The sequence below is a fragment of the Nelumbo nucifera genome, chromosome 6, assembly GCF_055504915.1.
Source record: "Nelumbo nucifera cultivar China Antique chromosome 6, China Antique-T2T, whole genome shotgun sequence".
NCBI lineage: Eukaryota > Viridiplantae > Streptophyta > Magnoliopsida > Proteales > Nelumbonaceae > Nelumbo > Nelumbo nucifera.
Window position 1 is genome coordinate 65,174,072 of NC_142654.1, and position 15,406 is coordinate 65,189,477.

Sequence of the window (15,406 nt, forward strand, 5' to 3'; positions counted from 1 at the left end):
TTACATTTTGGTTTTGGGGTAAGGTAGACTAGGTCCTCTATTTCTGTCTTTCTCCCTTTTTGATAATGGTTAGTTAATAAAATTTAAGGTGGCCGCCCCTCGGGTAAACTTAGAGGTCTTGAATATATATAGTTAAAATTCATATTGTATCTATTATTAAATATAGTTTGAATGTTGTGTTCTTATTATGGTGGTGTTTGGCATTGATGCCGTTTTTTGAGAAAATGGTGTCACATCAGAAAAAGCGGTGCTTCAGAAAATGGCCTCTTGTTTGTTATCATTTTTCCAGAAAAAAATGTTGCTTCAGACTATGCTTTGAAAATCGGGAATGCGTGGTTTGAAGAAATGCCAAATTCAATGTTTTCTCAGAAAATAGCTTATTGCTGCCAGCCGTGCAATGGTGTGTCATCATCTTGGACGTTAAATAATATGACCAATGCAAAAAACGGTTCTGCAACATTGGTACCAAACAAAAACAGTACTGTTTTCCCACAAAACAGTATATGTGGCAGCACCGCTTCCAAACAAAAAATAAAGAAAATGGTATTCACAACTCAGACATGCCTGGTGCTGTATTCCCAGCACCGATCCCAAACACCTAAATTATCATATACTCAAATTTCATGCAAGTAACTTTGATTAATTTTGTTCATGAAATACAATGTCAAAGCAATTTTCAATTGATTATTTTAATAAAACATAACAATTTTCATCATTTTTAGTTTAATATACTTAAACCATTTAATATTTGATTACAATCCAAATTTGATTATGAACATGTCAAATTTGGATACCTATATCGGATTCTATTTGATCCATTTGCAGCCCTAAATCCAGAGAGCCCAATAGTCTATTAGTCACTTGTTTTTTGGGTTGTCCTCTTCAGACTTCTTTAGACAGCTTATCCGGAGTGCCTCAAAGTAGCTGAACCAGCTTATCTGGATATTCTTATGAGCCCTTCCAATTGGCACTTTCATCCTTGTTCTTCTACCAGAAATAGATTATTTGATTTTTTACACTTTGATGTTGAATGTGAAACAACAAATATAGGGGTGCAAGGCGTGTGGGTTGGGTTAGGTTTATGGTCAACCCAGGTTTGATCCTAAAATTTGGACTTATAGCCCGAGCCTGAATTAGGCCCAAGGTCAAGCTTGATCTTCCCAACGTGAGCCTAGTTCATATATATGTGTGTGTATGTATGTATGTAGTTGGGCTGAACTCGGGTTGGATTTGAGCTAAAATTTTGAATTGGGTTGGATCGGGCTTGGGCTAGGCCTGCCCAAGTTGCACCCCTAAACAAATCTTCAATCACATAAGAGAGAGAAACCAGCTCTTGTATGATGGGTAATGTGCAACTTATTAAAACACCCTAGTGCATTGTTACTGTTACATGGAGTGTTCATGGACTAATCTGCAGTGGTAAAACTGGAGCCGAGTCAGGCTTTTGTGAAAACTTGCATATGAGAAAGCTTCAGGACAGGTGGTGAATAAAGAAAAGTCTTGCTTCATTGTTCATCAAAACATGGGTGCTTCAAAGGTGAATATGATCAAATAGGTAACATGTTTTTCTCAAAAGCTTATTCCTTTTATTTACCTGGTTTCTTTTATTGGAAAAAACGCCTATCAAATAGGCGTTTGAATTTAATTAATCATGTCTTCCAAAGTCAATTAATCCATGCCCTTGGAGCTGTTTCTCCTAGCAAAATGTTTTTTTTTTGGAGAGCCTCAAATTTTGGAAACAAAAAACATTGGATTGGATTGGATGGACAAAAATTTGTAACCCTATTGATGAAGGGGGTTTGGGAGTGCGATCTATGCTTGTATTGTTAAGGCTTTTAGGTTAAAATCTTGGTTCAAAATCATTAAAAAAGAAGGCATGTAGGCAAAGTTTATGAAATCAAAATATATAAAGTCCACACCTCTAATTTTGCTCACTACTGCTTCCTCTAAAACTAAATTTTGGAAAGAGATGTTGGAGATCAAATACATTGTTATTAATTCTTGTCAATGGATAATAGGGAAAGGTGAAATTTCCTTTTGGTATGATAATTAGTTGGGTTCTGGGCCTTTGATTTGTGAAATTGATGAAAGTGAAGTTGAAGTATTGGATTTTACTTTAAATAAGGTTTTGAACCAAGAGGGATTATGGTCTTTTCATGATGTTGAAACTATTCCTCATGCCATTCAATAGAGAGCTATGGACTCAAATTGTTGTTTAAGCAATGAAGATGATAGGTTAATTTGGAAATTTAATCAAAGTTGTTCTTTCACTACAAAATCTACTTGGAATATCATTAGGAATCATGGGCAGCACATTTAATGGTTTAAATATGTTTGAAAGGTTAATCTCCCAATTAAAGTATCAATTTATATGGAGATTTATGTATGGTTTTGTTCCAATTGATGAGATCATGAAGAAGTGTTTGTTTGGCTTCCAAGTGTTGTTGTTGTGGTAATCATGGGGTGGAATCATTTAATCATTATTTTCCATCGGAGTTATGGCTTCTACAGTTTGGTCTTATTTTAGTAATCTCTTCAACATTCCCATCTATCCTACTCAACATATAGTGGATCGGGTTCTTCATTGGTGGAATGTTTGTAAAAGAGATACTCAAGTGAATGAAGTTATTTGCATCACTCCGTCTATAATCCTTTAAACCATATAAAGAAAGATGTAAATGTATATATGAAGGTAAGGGTTCTTCATCCTTATAACTTATAGAAAATATTAAGAAATGGTTGAGGGACATCAATTCTCTTACTAATGATCCTTCAAATATGGATAACGACCCTCTTTCTCTTCAAGTGCTAAACATTCCTTTGAAAAAATCAAAATGAAGCAGATACAGATGAATTAGCTGAAAATTTTCAAGTAATTTTTCTCACAAGATGAATGTGAATGGGGCTTGTCGCAGCAATCTTGGTGAAGGAGGAGGTGGGGGTTTACTTGGAAACTCTTTTGGAATAGAACTTTCAAGCAGAATTTTTACCTTTGTATGATGGTCTAAGCTAGGGCTGTTCACAAACAATGCCAAACCAATCAAACCAACCAAACCGGCCTGACCCAACCTGATTTAGTCGTTTTTCTTTACCATCGGTCAGTTTCGGATTGTAAAGAGGGACAAATCGATAATTCGGTTCAGTTTTCATGTGTAAAAACCGAACCGAACCAAGTTAGTTAATTTATGATTTCCTAGTATTTCATTAACTAGGTAATCTTTGTTCTTTCTATTTAGTTACTTATTTTTAACATTAAAGAATAATTAAACTTTAGTTAAATGGGAATTACTTTTGCCTTTAGGATTGTTTTCCTTTTTTGAGTAGGAAATTTTACACCAAATATAGGGCTGTTCACAAACAATGCCAAACCGACCCAAACTGACCCTTCATGTTTGGATCGGTTTCGGTTTGCTCTTTAAGTAACCCGATTAGGTCGGGTTGGTTGAAAAACATCTATTAAACCGACCCAACCCGACCCGTGAGTAACCCTGGTCTAAGCCTTTGTTTGCAAAGAGGCTATAAAAAGATTGAGGTTGAAAGTGATATGAAGATAATTATTGACATTCTAATGGATAAATTGGATTATCCTTGGAATTTTGTTTACATCTTGCAAAGGATTAAGAACTTAGTGTAGAGAATGAATATTAGGTGGACCAATATCTTACTTGAAGGAAATCACTGTGTTGATTTTTTAGCTAACAAATGAATTGATGAAAGATGCACACTTGAGGTGATCAATGGTAATTTCCGAATTCCTAGAGATTTGCTAGTCTTATTCATGAGGATAATTTGGATTTGTTTATCCTTAGAATTAATTAGGTTTTGTTAGGATCTTTTGCTTTGTTTTTCCATTTTTTGGGTGTGCCCAAGATGGTGAGAGAGAGCTCTGTATGCTTGGGTTATGGTGCAAAGCGGGCTAAGTCCACCCTTATTATTACAAATTTTCCTTTTTATGGTGGTTGTCGCCCCTCCATCTCCATGTGAAGTAAAGTTTGGGATTTAAAAAAAGGCTCAAGCCCAAAGCAGTGTAAAAGGCTGATTTATGCAACTTGAGTTGCACTCCTAATTCATGGAGGGGATGGAGCCCATCCCGTCCCAAAGAGCCTCCTTGTAAACAGCTAGATGTGGAAGGTAGACAGCTCTCCTTCTTGACATGCCAACTATAGAAATAAGAAAAAAGGTTGTGAATTTTAACAAAGGACCATTAGTCCATATTTAATTGGGTGATCTCAAAGAAGAATTGGGATTTGGGATTTGCTCCTCACGGATGGCACATAAGTACAGAAGATATTCTCAATGTAGGGTTGAAACATGAGGTTAGGTTGTTGTGAGAGATATTGCCAACACGTCATCCGATTCTGGAATGAGAGAGGTCAAGGATGAGACTGAGACAGGTTGGAAGAACCAACACCAGCGCAATATCACGTGTTAGTGGGTTTATTTATATAGAGCAGGTGGCACCTAAAATTAATAGAATACATAATCCTAAAATTCCATTTGAGGATTAGGGGTGTTTAGTAAACAACGTGGTCAATACTTTCTGGGGAATTGTTTGGCCACATCCTATTTCTAGAGCTGTCAATGGTATCCGAAAATCCGAGACCCGATCCAATTATATTGAATGCGGATGATGTATATATATAATCGGATTGTATTCAGATGTTATAATTTACATTCGATTAATAATTAGATGGGATTTTATATATTATATTATATGTAAATTTATGTATATAAGAAAATTTATAACGGAGTCAGATTAAATCCGAATCGGATTTGGATGTATGCTATCGGATGCGGATTTTGTTGCATCGGATCCGAGTAAGATCCATTTACAGCCCTACGTATTTCTGATAAATTTGGACAAATTCCCAAGTGAATTGACAAAAGAAACCACTGTTGTATAAGAAGAAGCTCAAAATATGGGGATGTTTTAGTCTTTTGATGCATACTAATGGAGAAAGAGAAATAGGATTAGGACGGTTGTTTGTTTAGTAGCATAGCACTGTCTACCAGTCATCACTCTCTCAGTCGTCTACAATGAAATGGTGCAAACTTAGATCTTTCTTATTTATACACATTGTAATTGGTGGATGTATCTAATGAATCCAGAATCTTGAATGTGGGGTCACTGAGAGCGACATCCCAAACCAGTTAACTTTCGAATTAGCTGAACGCTGAGTGGTTGTAGGTTTTATATACTTTATCATTGGTGTGGAATGCTATTATTTATTTCACAGCTTACTAAACAACTATTACGTTCAGTTAATTCCGTCTCTCACCTGAATCTACTCGCGACCCTATTTATGGATTGGGTTCGGACTTGGCTATTGTCAAAATTTGAACAGGTCTAATGAATGGAACATAGTTAAATGCCCAATTTGGAGTTATTGGCTTATGGCCGGAACGGGCTGCAGTCAAGGTCATGTTTGGACATGACTACATCTACTGGGCTTGAGATACATGTCTCACTATTAATGTTTTTAAGGCTCAGTTTGGATGGAAGGAATACAAATGTAAATGTGAATATGTAGAGTGCAAATGCAAATATGTATGTATAATGAAAATACATAGAAAATAATACAAAATATAAAGTTTTGCACTCTACAATCTACATATTTTCATTTGTATTCCTTCCAAACTAAGCCTAAGCATCAACCAATCAACGGTTCATACAAGACTAGGCCTGGTGGTCCTGCTTCAGTGTTGGGCTCAGGTCTGGGATTGTTAAATTAGGCCCAGTAATTGGACCCGGATTGGCCCGCCTACTTCGTTGGCAATTTCATGGGCCAAGGGCCCAGAACGGGAAATAATATGCCCATACAGGGGTAGTGTAACGGAATAATAGAACTGGGCCTTAAGAGTTGGTTGTAGACCTCCCGCCTGTTTCGTCATTTATGAAAAGAGAAGAAAGCCAAGAAAGCTGTCTGCAGTTGAAGCTTCAACACTTCAAACTCCAGGCTGAAATGCCCTAACTGGTCCCTGCATCCATCTCTGCATGGTTGCAGGAACTAGTCATGAATAATACCATATCTGAAATTTCGGCATTTTGGTTGGTAGAAAGCTAGATTCAGATTATTGAGGTCAGGGGCGGAGTTAAGTATATTGGTGAGGTCCTTGATCCCCTAAACTTTTTATTAAAACCATTATTTATATAGAAAAATTGGGGTAAAAAATGTAATAAAGTGGGTTTTTGGCCTCCCTTAAATTTGAACTAAAATGTTAAGATCACTCTCTAATGTTCATCCAATTCTTGAAATTAAAAAACATTTGTTTATTTTTGTTTGACTTACCCAGGTAAATGATGTTTCTTATTTTCCCATGTTTTTCCTGGGTAAATTGTTTTTTTTTTCATCTCTTTCCAATTTTACCCTTTGGACATGGATTTGAAAACCATGTCACAAAGTCTTAAATGCCCCTAAAATTTTTGGAAATAAACCATGTTGCCTCTTCTTTTAAACCCAATTTGAGCCTAATTCAAGTTTTTCCTCTAGAACGATAAAAGAAAACACCATCTGCCATTATTTTGGGCTCAAACTTTGGGCATTTAAGTCTGCTGTCATAATTTTTGGTTTTCTTTATGAAAATCAAACTAGTTCTGGTTATTTAATGAACCATTGAATTTTCACAAATAACAAATAGCAGAGGAGAGTTTAAAATGTCAATGCTTATAAGATCATGCCAATCCTTTGACCACAGTTACAAAATGAAATGTGAGTCTAAATTACTTCCAATAAGCAGCATGCACCAAAATTACATGGTTGGGGCTTTTCAAGTATAGCCAGATATACAGTTCTCTATCAAAGAAGAATGATAGAGAATGGGAAAAAACAGAACGGGGGAAAATTAGTTGGATGTCATTGGGGAAGAAAGAACAAAAATTCTCCATGGACCATAGTGAAGGCACATATGGAACACCTCAGTACATTGCCTGGCTTCACTTGGCACAGTTGATTCATATATTAAGATGCCTTCTTCAGCAACAGCTCAATGATCAACTCATCCAAAATCTTGAATCGACCAAGACCTGGTTGGCAGCAGAACCACGGCTAGATAGCTACTGAATGCAAGAAGAGAACTCTCCAGCCTGCCATGAATTTTAGCCATTAGGGCTCAAGCCATGGAACAAAATACAACATATACAATCAAGGAAAATACCATGTTTTCTGCACAAATGTCTGGAATAATGAAACATGGGAATTCTATAGGCTCAGTTTGGAAGGAATACAATCTTGTTCTTATTCACACAGGAAATTTCTAGATAAGTCACCTACAATCAGAAAGTTGGGTAAAAATGATAGACCTTGATGAGATGGGCCAAAGTACAACACCAGTTCATGAGAGCTCCTTCTGATTGTTTCCAGAATCAGTGGAGCTCCATCATTTTTTGAACATGCTGTATATGTCATGTGGACATTATAGTCATACTTGTTTGTAAATTCTGAGGATTTCTCACCCTCCTTATAGTACTACAATACTTTTTCTCCGTTTACTAAAAAAATGTCAACCAGTAGTGCAGCAAAAGCTCTAGTCTGTTCTTAACATAGAGGGAAGGAGGTTCATCCTTAAACCATCTCCAGATTTTATATATTAGAGGCCCACCTAAGTAAATTGAGAATAAATAAGAGTAAAAGACCCAATAGGGTAGAAAGAAGAAAATCAAGAAATTAAAACAAGTTAACAAGTCTACAACAACAAAGACAATAACTATTTTCTTGTTGAATCTTTGTATGAGGCCTCAAGTTCTCACCATCGGTTTGAGTTTTAAGGGGAAGGATTACTTCATAAATCATTTCCTAGCATTTGAATTGTTAAGAACATGAAGGATTATGATAGAAAGTAAATCCTTTACATAGAATCCATTACAAAACTACTGAGAAACAGTACCGCTGTCAAAGGCTATAATAAATGCTAAAAACGGAACTACTTTTCTCTCTTCCAGAGGGTAGGCCTTGGTACAATGGTTGGGTTACTCCAATGCAACCTGGGTGACCAGGGTTCAAATGTATAAAGATATTATGAGGCTTGAGCTCGATTTGAGAAAAAATAAATAATTATATATAATTTTTTATTTAATATTTAAAAAATAAGAATTATAATATATATATATATATCGAGCTTTATTAGGCTCGAGCTCGAATGACTCATGAAAAGTTCAACTCGTGATCACCCCTAGACTCACTATTCATTAAGCCCGACTAGAAAGAGTAAATGGGCTAGCAATCATTCAGTTCAGCCATTTCAGCTGTCATCAAACGACCTTTAGACATAGACATGATGAAAAATATACATGTAAGTGACCATATGAACTATGGCGATTTTCAATCCCAGACCCAGAAAACATAGTTGTAGGTAGGTGGTATTTGGTGGTTATAACTTAGAACATGTGGAAGGTGGATAAAGCTCCTTTCTTCACCAAGAAGAGAGAGAGCTGGGGACCATTAGCTTTGCAGTTAACCGTTTTTTTCCTTAGCACTGAAAGCTTTTAAATGTGAAGAGCTGTTGCATTAAACCAAAGTCACCCATCTCATGCTTTAAGCTTTTCCATAGCACATGACGCACGCTCTCAACATCATTTCAGTTGGGTAATGAGGAAAAGAAGGTTCTAGCCAGCTGTCTAGAGTTTTACGGGTTAGTCTAGTCTAGACTCTAGACTCTAGACTCTAGAACTTGCAAATCCTTGGACCTCCCTTACCCCCTACCCTAACCCAAGAGAGGTTCATAATTCCTTCTTTCCTTTTTCTTCTTTTTTGGGTAATAAAATTCCTTCATTTGTAAGTGGGCCAGTCCCATTTCACTTTTTATAGGAACCACACTTTCCAACCTCAGCCAGCATTCATTCTAGAGCTCTTCTAATCTTGTGAAATATAATTAAGGGGGTTAAAGGATTGCTCCCTACTATTGACACTTGACACTAAAATGCTCTTAATCATCTCACATCTAAGGGTGATCATTCGATTTATTCGGTTAAAAACTGAATCGAATAAATCAAAATTTTAAAAACTGAATTAAGAAAACCGAAATCAAAATTTTCGGTTCAATTTACGATTAAAACTGAATTTTAATAATATATACTCTATTATATATATTATAAAATCAAATTTTAGTATATTATATATTAATATATAATATATAATATATTATATGTTATATATAATAATAAAAAGTTCAGTTAATTCGGTTAACCAAAATTCTAATTCCAAAAACCAAAACAAAAAGTCAAAATAACTAAAAAAAAAAAAAACTGAACCGATTTAACCAAAAACCGAAAAAGCTGAACCAAAATTTTTGGTTTGGTTATTTGGTTTTAACCAAATAATGCTCACCCCTAATCACATCCAATGAATTTAGCCTTCAAGAATGGAACAAAACTACATGCCTTCTCCCACTACCACCCAGCCAGCGTGGCACCAAACTATATTGAAGTACCAAGGATCATCGCTTGCCAAGTGGCAAAAAGTGCGTTTTGATCAATTAGCCATGTCATCACTGCATTGTGCAGAGAAAACTCGTCTATCGGACTATCAAGAATTGAAAAGGGAAGCAAACGCTAATCTGTCAATTGGTTTTTTAGGAGAAGAGGGGCTTCGGACTTCCTTTAATCTGATATCGATGGTCAACGAGGTTTATGGTAAATTGCTGAAACTTCCCCTGAAGTTTCAAGTAGACCCTCTCCGTTAAAATCTTTTAAAAAGAGGCACAAAATTGTTTAAAATACCTATCTAATTACTATTGAGGCTACCTTCTACCGAAAAAATAATACAAATTTTGTAAACAACAAGAAAATAGAAAATTTAAGGTTGTAGTTTTGCACTCGAAAATTTGAATGATTGATATGAAAGAAAAATTTGAAAAATAAATCAATTTTAGAAAAGGGATTGAAAGAGTTTGATCTAGCAATTCATATGAGAAAATTTGAAAAATAAATATTTTTATCAAAAGTAATTGTATGAATATTTTAGACATCTTCATACCTCTTTTTGGAAGATTTTAAACAGGGATCTATCTATATGCAAAGATGCCAAAAAATTTAGAGAAAGTGATTGAAATTATCAAACTTCAAGGGAGATTTTAATAACAATCAAAAACTTGAGGGAAAGTTTTAGCAATTTACCCTAAAGCTTAAAACTCTATTTAAACTTAGTTTGGATGGTGTACAAGTACATATATATATACAGTACAAATATATTTTAATTTATACTCCTTCCAAACTGAGCCTAAACAACAAAAACGAATAAAATGAATAAGACAGACCCTACATTCACGGTCAAATCAGCCCCCACAAAATTGCCCCTCACAACGTTTCACAGCACATCTATTCTCTGTAAGTAGAAGTAGATCTGTCGTGTCGTGCTGCGTTATTGAACTCTCTCGAAAGCCATGGAGCTGGGTGTGGGAATAAGCCGTTCTCTGCCACACATGTGGGACCGATAACTCTACCGGTGCCCGTGATTTTTAAGGTTGGACGTGCTATGTGGTGGGGTATGTTATGTTAGTCAATTGGGTAATTGATAATGAACAATGAGTGCGAAATTCACGGGGGGGGGGGGGGGGGGGGGGGCTACTAGTAAGGGGGGGGCTGGAATTCAGAATTCTGCATGGGGTGTATCCGTCCTGATTATTTGAATTCCTGAATTAAAAATTATAGTAAAATTTAGGGATTTTTTATATAAAATGGGTTTTATAGTTCAATCCACCCCTGGGGTGGAACTAAGATTTCTAGGGGTGGACTGAATCCTGCTCGTGGATTGATGCTAAATTTATGGATAGAATGTGGTTTATAGGGGGACTACCAGTAGACTAGGAGAGAACTGTAATTCAGATTTCTGAGATACATTTCAGTCCATTTATCCGTAAAATTTAATTATGGGTGGCTTGAATGCATCAATTTCAAGATGGGAGCTACAATATTATTACTCCAGTATAATGGGTTTTATGATAAGTGATGTAATCGTTTATGGTCATGTATTTGTGATGTATAAATTTTTTTGGCTAAGTACCTCGTTATTTGACCCGGTGGTGACGTGCCTTGGTGATGAGCTACTTAGTGGCGAACTCCCTGGTGGAGAACTACCTAGTGGCGAACTCCCTGGTGGCGAACTGCTTGGTGGCGAACTCCCTGGTGGCGAACTGCCTGGTGGCGAACTGTCTGGTGGCGAGCTCCTTGGTGGAGAGCTACTTGGTGACGAACTCCCTGGTGGCGAACTGCCTGGTGGCGAACTACTTAGGGAGAACTGCCTGGTGGCGAACTCCCTGGTGGCGAATTGCCTGGGGGAGAACTGCCTGGTGGACTCGTCATTTGACCTGCTCCTAGGTGGCTTGCAACTCAGAGGATGGTGGAGCTCCCTGGTGCAACGCAACCTGACTGCCCTCTGCATGAGGTGATTTCCTCTCCTTTGTAGGCGGCGGGAGCTGAGGGACTTGCGAGAATTGAATCAGAGGACCCGGGGGTATTTTCCCGGCGGGGACTCTCCGATGCCTAAGTTAGCATTCTGATTACAGAGAGCTTGGAGAGAAATGAGAGAGCTAGAGAGCAGGGGTTACCATCCTTCCCCCCTGGCTTTGGGGATCGGAGTCCTTATATAGTGGTGTCCTCGCCGGTTAGGTGGGTGAAAAGCCTTCAAACGGTAAGACTCGTCATATCCCGTCAGAACCGGGGTACAGTGGTGAACTCCTCGAGGTTGTCAGGCTGGCGCTTGTGTCAGGCGGCCAGGTCGGCGCCTGTGTCAGTCGGCGGGTCGGTGTTTGGGCCAAGTTGTCAGGCAGGAGATCTTTCTGCGATACGCCAAACTACTCTTTTGTACTGAGCGAACCTACAAGTGGCGAGAAGCCCGGGGGAGCTATGCCGAGCTGCTTGTGGCGAGCTTTGCCGAGCTGCCTGGCTCCTTGGTGGCGAGCTCCTTGGAGAGCTACCTAGCTCCTTGGCGAGTTCTTTGGTGAGCTACCAAGCTCCTTGGCGAGCTCCTTGGTGAGCTACCGAGCTCACGGGGTATGCCGTTATGGTTCATCGGTGGGCGTCTTATGGGTTGCCAGGTCGGATCATGTGCCAGGCTGATTCGGCCAGGCCGTGCAGGCCGCGCCAGGTTGCGCGCAAGCCGTGCCAGGCCCCGCAGGCCGCGCGCAGGCCGTGCCAGGCCGCGTGCAGGTTGCACCAGGCCGTGCCAGGCCAGCCAGACTGGTGCTCGGGTGGGACACCAACTTCGTAAGTTGTTGCCTGGGTGTTTGCCTAGTTGTCACGAGGTGCCACGTGTCACAATTTCACTGGAGGGCCAAATCTGCCCTCATCAATTGCCCCCCACTCCCGAGCTGAGAGTAACTCAGCTAAGGGAGTAGATTTCTTTTGGCCCGTAAGTCGACGAGCTAGTAAGTGCTGATCCAATTCCTTAGGCTTCAGGAGCTGCCTGTATGTGGCGAGCTGCCAGTAAGGCGAGGGGGTCTCCGCCAGTTCAGTAGTGTAGCCCTTAGGCTCTAGGGCAACTTATAGTTCACTTTTGCTGATTTTGCTCCTACTGAGGAGGCGACTGGATATTTAGCAATAGTGTGGCCAGTAAGTTTTGGGAGTGACTCGTAGTCTACTCTTCTTTGACTTTTGCCCGTGCCGGAGAGGCCACCGGGTCTTAAGCAGTAATGTGGCCTGTAGGCTTTGGGAGTGACTCGTAGTCTACTCTTTTTTTACTTTGCCCGTGCCGGAGAGGCGACCTGGTCTTAAGCAGTAATGTGGCCCGTAGGCTTTGGGAGTGACTCGTAGTCTACTCTTTTTTTACTTTGCCCGTGCCAGAGAGGCGGCCGGGTCTTAAGCAGTAATGTGGTCCGTAGGCTTTGAGAGTGACTCGTAGTCTACTCTTTTTTTACTTTGCCCGTGCCGGAGAGGCGACCGGGTCTTAAGCAGTAATGTGGCCCGTAGGCTTGCCTGTGAGGTGTCGAGCTATGATTGTGCTACATCAGCTTCGTAATGCCGGTCACCCACTCCTACAAGAAGCTACTAGGAGCTAGACCTTCGGGGGCAGCACTACTAACTTTAGGTCGCCAGCTCACACGGGAGCCTTGGAAGGCTTGACTGGTAAGGGCGCCTATGTAGTCTGTTGGCCGCCAACTCCCGCGGAAGCCACGAAGAGCTCATCTTTGTAGGGGGGACCTTGCGGAGAGGACTAATGAGGCATTATCTGAATTGAAAGTAAGGTTGGTAGAGCTACTTAGTCTGTTACCTCCCTACATAGTCTTTGAGTTCATAAAAAATGTAAACTATAAAGCGATAGCTTCAATTTCTAAAAAGTGAGGACTTAGCTTTGGTAACATGAGAACTTAGCTTTTGTATGATGAGAACTTAGCTTTTTGTAGCGTTTTCCCACAGACGACGCCAATTGATGTAACCGTTTCTGGTCACGTACCAATTTTTTGTGATGTATAAATTTTTTTGGCTAAGTACCTCGTTATTTGACCCGGTGGTGACATGCCTTGGTGATGAGCTACTTGGTGGCGAACTCCCTGGTGGAGAACTACCTGGTGGCGAGCTCCCTAGTGGAGAGCTACTTGGTGACGAACTCCCTGGTGGCGAACTGCCTGGTGGCGAACTGCTTGGTGGCGAACTCCCTGGTGGTGAACTCCCTGGTGGCGAACTGCCTGGTGGCGAACTGCTTGGGGAGAACTGCCTGGTCGCGAACTGCCTGGTGGCGAACTCCCTAGTGGTGAACTACCTGGTGGCGAGCTCCCTGGTGGAGAGCTACTTGGTGGCGAACTCCCTGGTGGCAAACTGCTTGGGGAGAACTGCCTGGTGGCGAAGTGCCTGGTGGCGAACTGCCTGGTGGCGAATTGCCTGGTGGCGAACTCCCTGGTGGCGAACTGCCTGGTGGCGAACTGCCTGGAGGAGAACTGCCTGGTGGACTCGTCATTTGACCTGCTCCTAGGCGGCCTGCAACTCAGAGGATGGTGGACCTCCCTGGTGCAGCGCAACCCGACTGCCCTCTGCATGAGGTGATTACCTCTCCTTTGTAGGCGGCGGGAGCTGAGGGACCTGCGAGAACTGAATCAGAGGACCCGGGGGTATTTTCCCGGCGGGGACTCTCTGATGCCTAAGTTAGCATTCTGATTACAGAGAGCTTGGAGAGAAATGAGAGAGCTAGAGAGCAGGGGTTACCATCCTTCCCCCCCCCACCCCCCCTTGGCTTTGGGGGTCGGAGTCCTTATATAGTGGTGTCCTCACGGGTTAGGTGGGTGAAAAGCCTTCAAACGGTAAGACTCGTCATATCCCGTCAGAACCGGGGTACGGTGGTGAACTCCTCGAGGTTGTCAGGTTGGCGCCTTTGTCAGTCGGCGGGTCAGTGTCTGGGCCAAGTTGTCAAGCAGGAGATTTTTCTGCGATACGCCAAACTACTCTTCTGTACCGAGCGAACCTACAAGTAGCAAGAAGCCCGGAAGAGCTATGCCGAGCTCCTTGGGCTATGCTGAGCTACTTGTGGCGAGCTTTACCGAGTTGCCTGGCTCCTTGGTGGCGAGCTCCTTGGAGAGCTGCCTAGCTCCTTGGCGAGCTCTTTGGTGAGCTACCGAGCTCGCGGGGTATGCTGTTATGGTTCATCGGCGGGCGTCTTATGGGTTGCCAGGTCGGCCAGGTCGAATCATGAGCCAGGCTGATCTGGCCAGGCCGCGCGCAGCCCGTGCCAGGCCGCGTAGGCCATGCCAGGTCGCGCGCAGGCCGCGCCAGGTCACGCGCAGGCCGTGCCAGGCCGCGTGCAGGTCGCTCGTAGGTCGCGCCAGGCCAGCCAGACTGGTGCTCGGGTGGGACACCAATTTGGTAAGTTGTTGCCTGGGTGTTTGCCTAGTTGTCACGAGGTGCCACGTGTCACAATTTCACTGGAGGGCCAAATATGCCCTCATCAATAAGCGAATTTTCTAAAGAGTGAGGTAATTGATATACTCGTGAAGCATACCCTCTCTTTATCGAATAAGGTTTAAGTTTTAACCACTGTTTTCAAAATTGGATTGGACCAGACGGTCGGACCGGAAAAACCAGGAACCGATCACCATTTTCTTTCAAACCCGCTTTTTCCCCTAAAACCGTTGATTCTGGTCAGCAAACCATTGAACCGGTCAGTTAACCGTTTGAATGGTTTTGACTGTTTTTCAAATTTTTATTTTTTTTTTATTTTTCTTGTCAAAACATGCTGGCCGTTCAAGTCGAACTGTCGGGCCGTTCAAGTCAAATGGTCGAACCGTTCAAACCGGTAACCAGACCCTTGACTGGTTCGATCACCGATTCGTTTTTAAATACCATGGTTTTAACCATTTAGCAGGCTGTGAAATCAATGATAAGATTTAGGCAACTTTTGTTTTTCTTTACCCAAACAAGTGAAAATGCATAAGAATGCTGGCCCTAAAATTATTTAGTCAACTTTTGTTCGATAGGCTTAGTTTG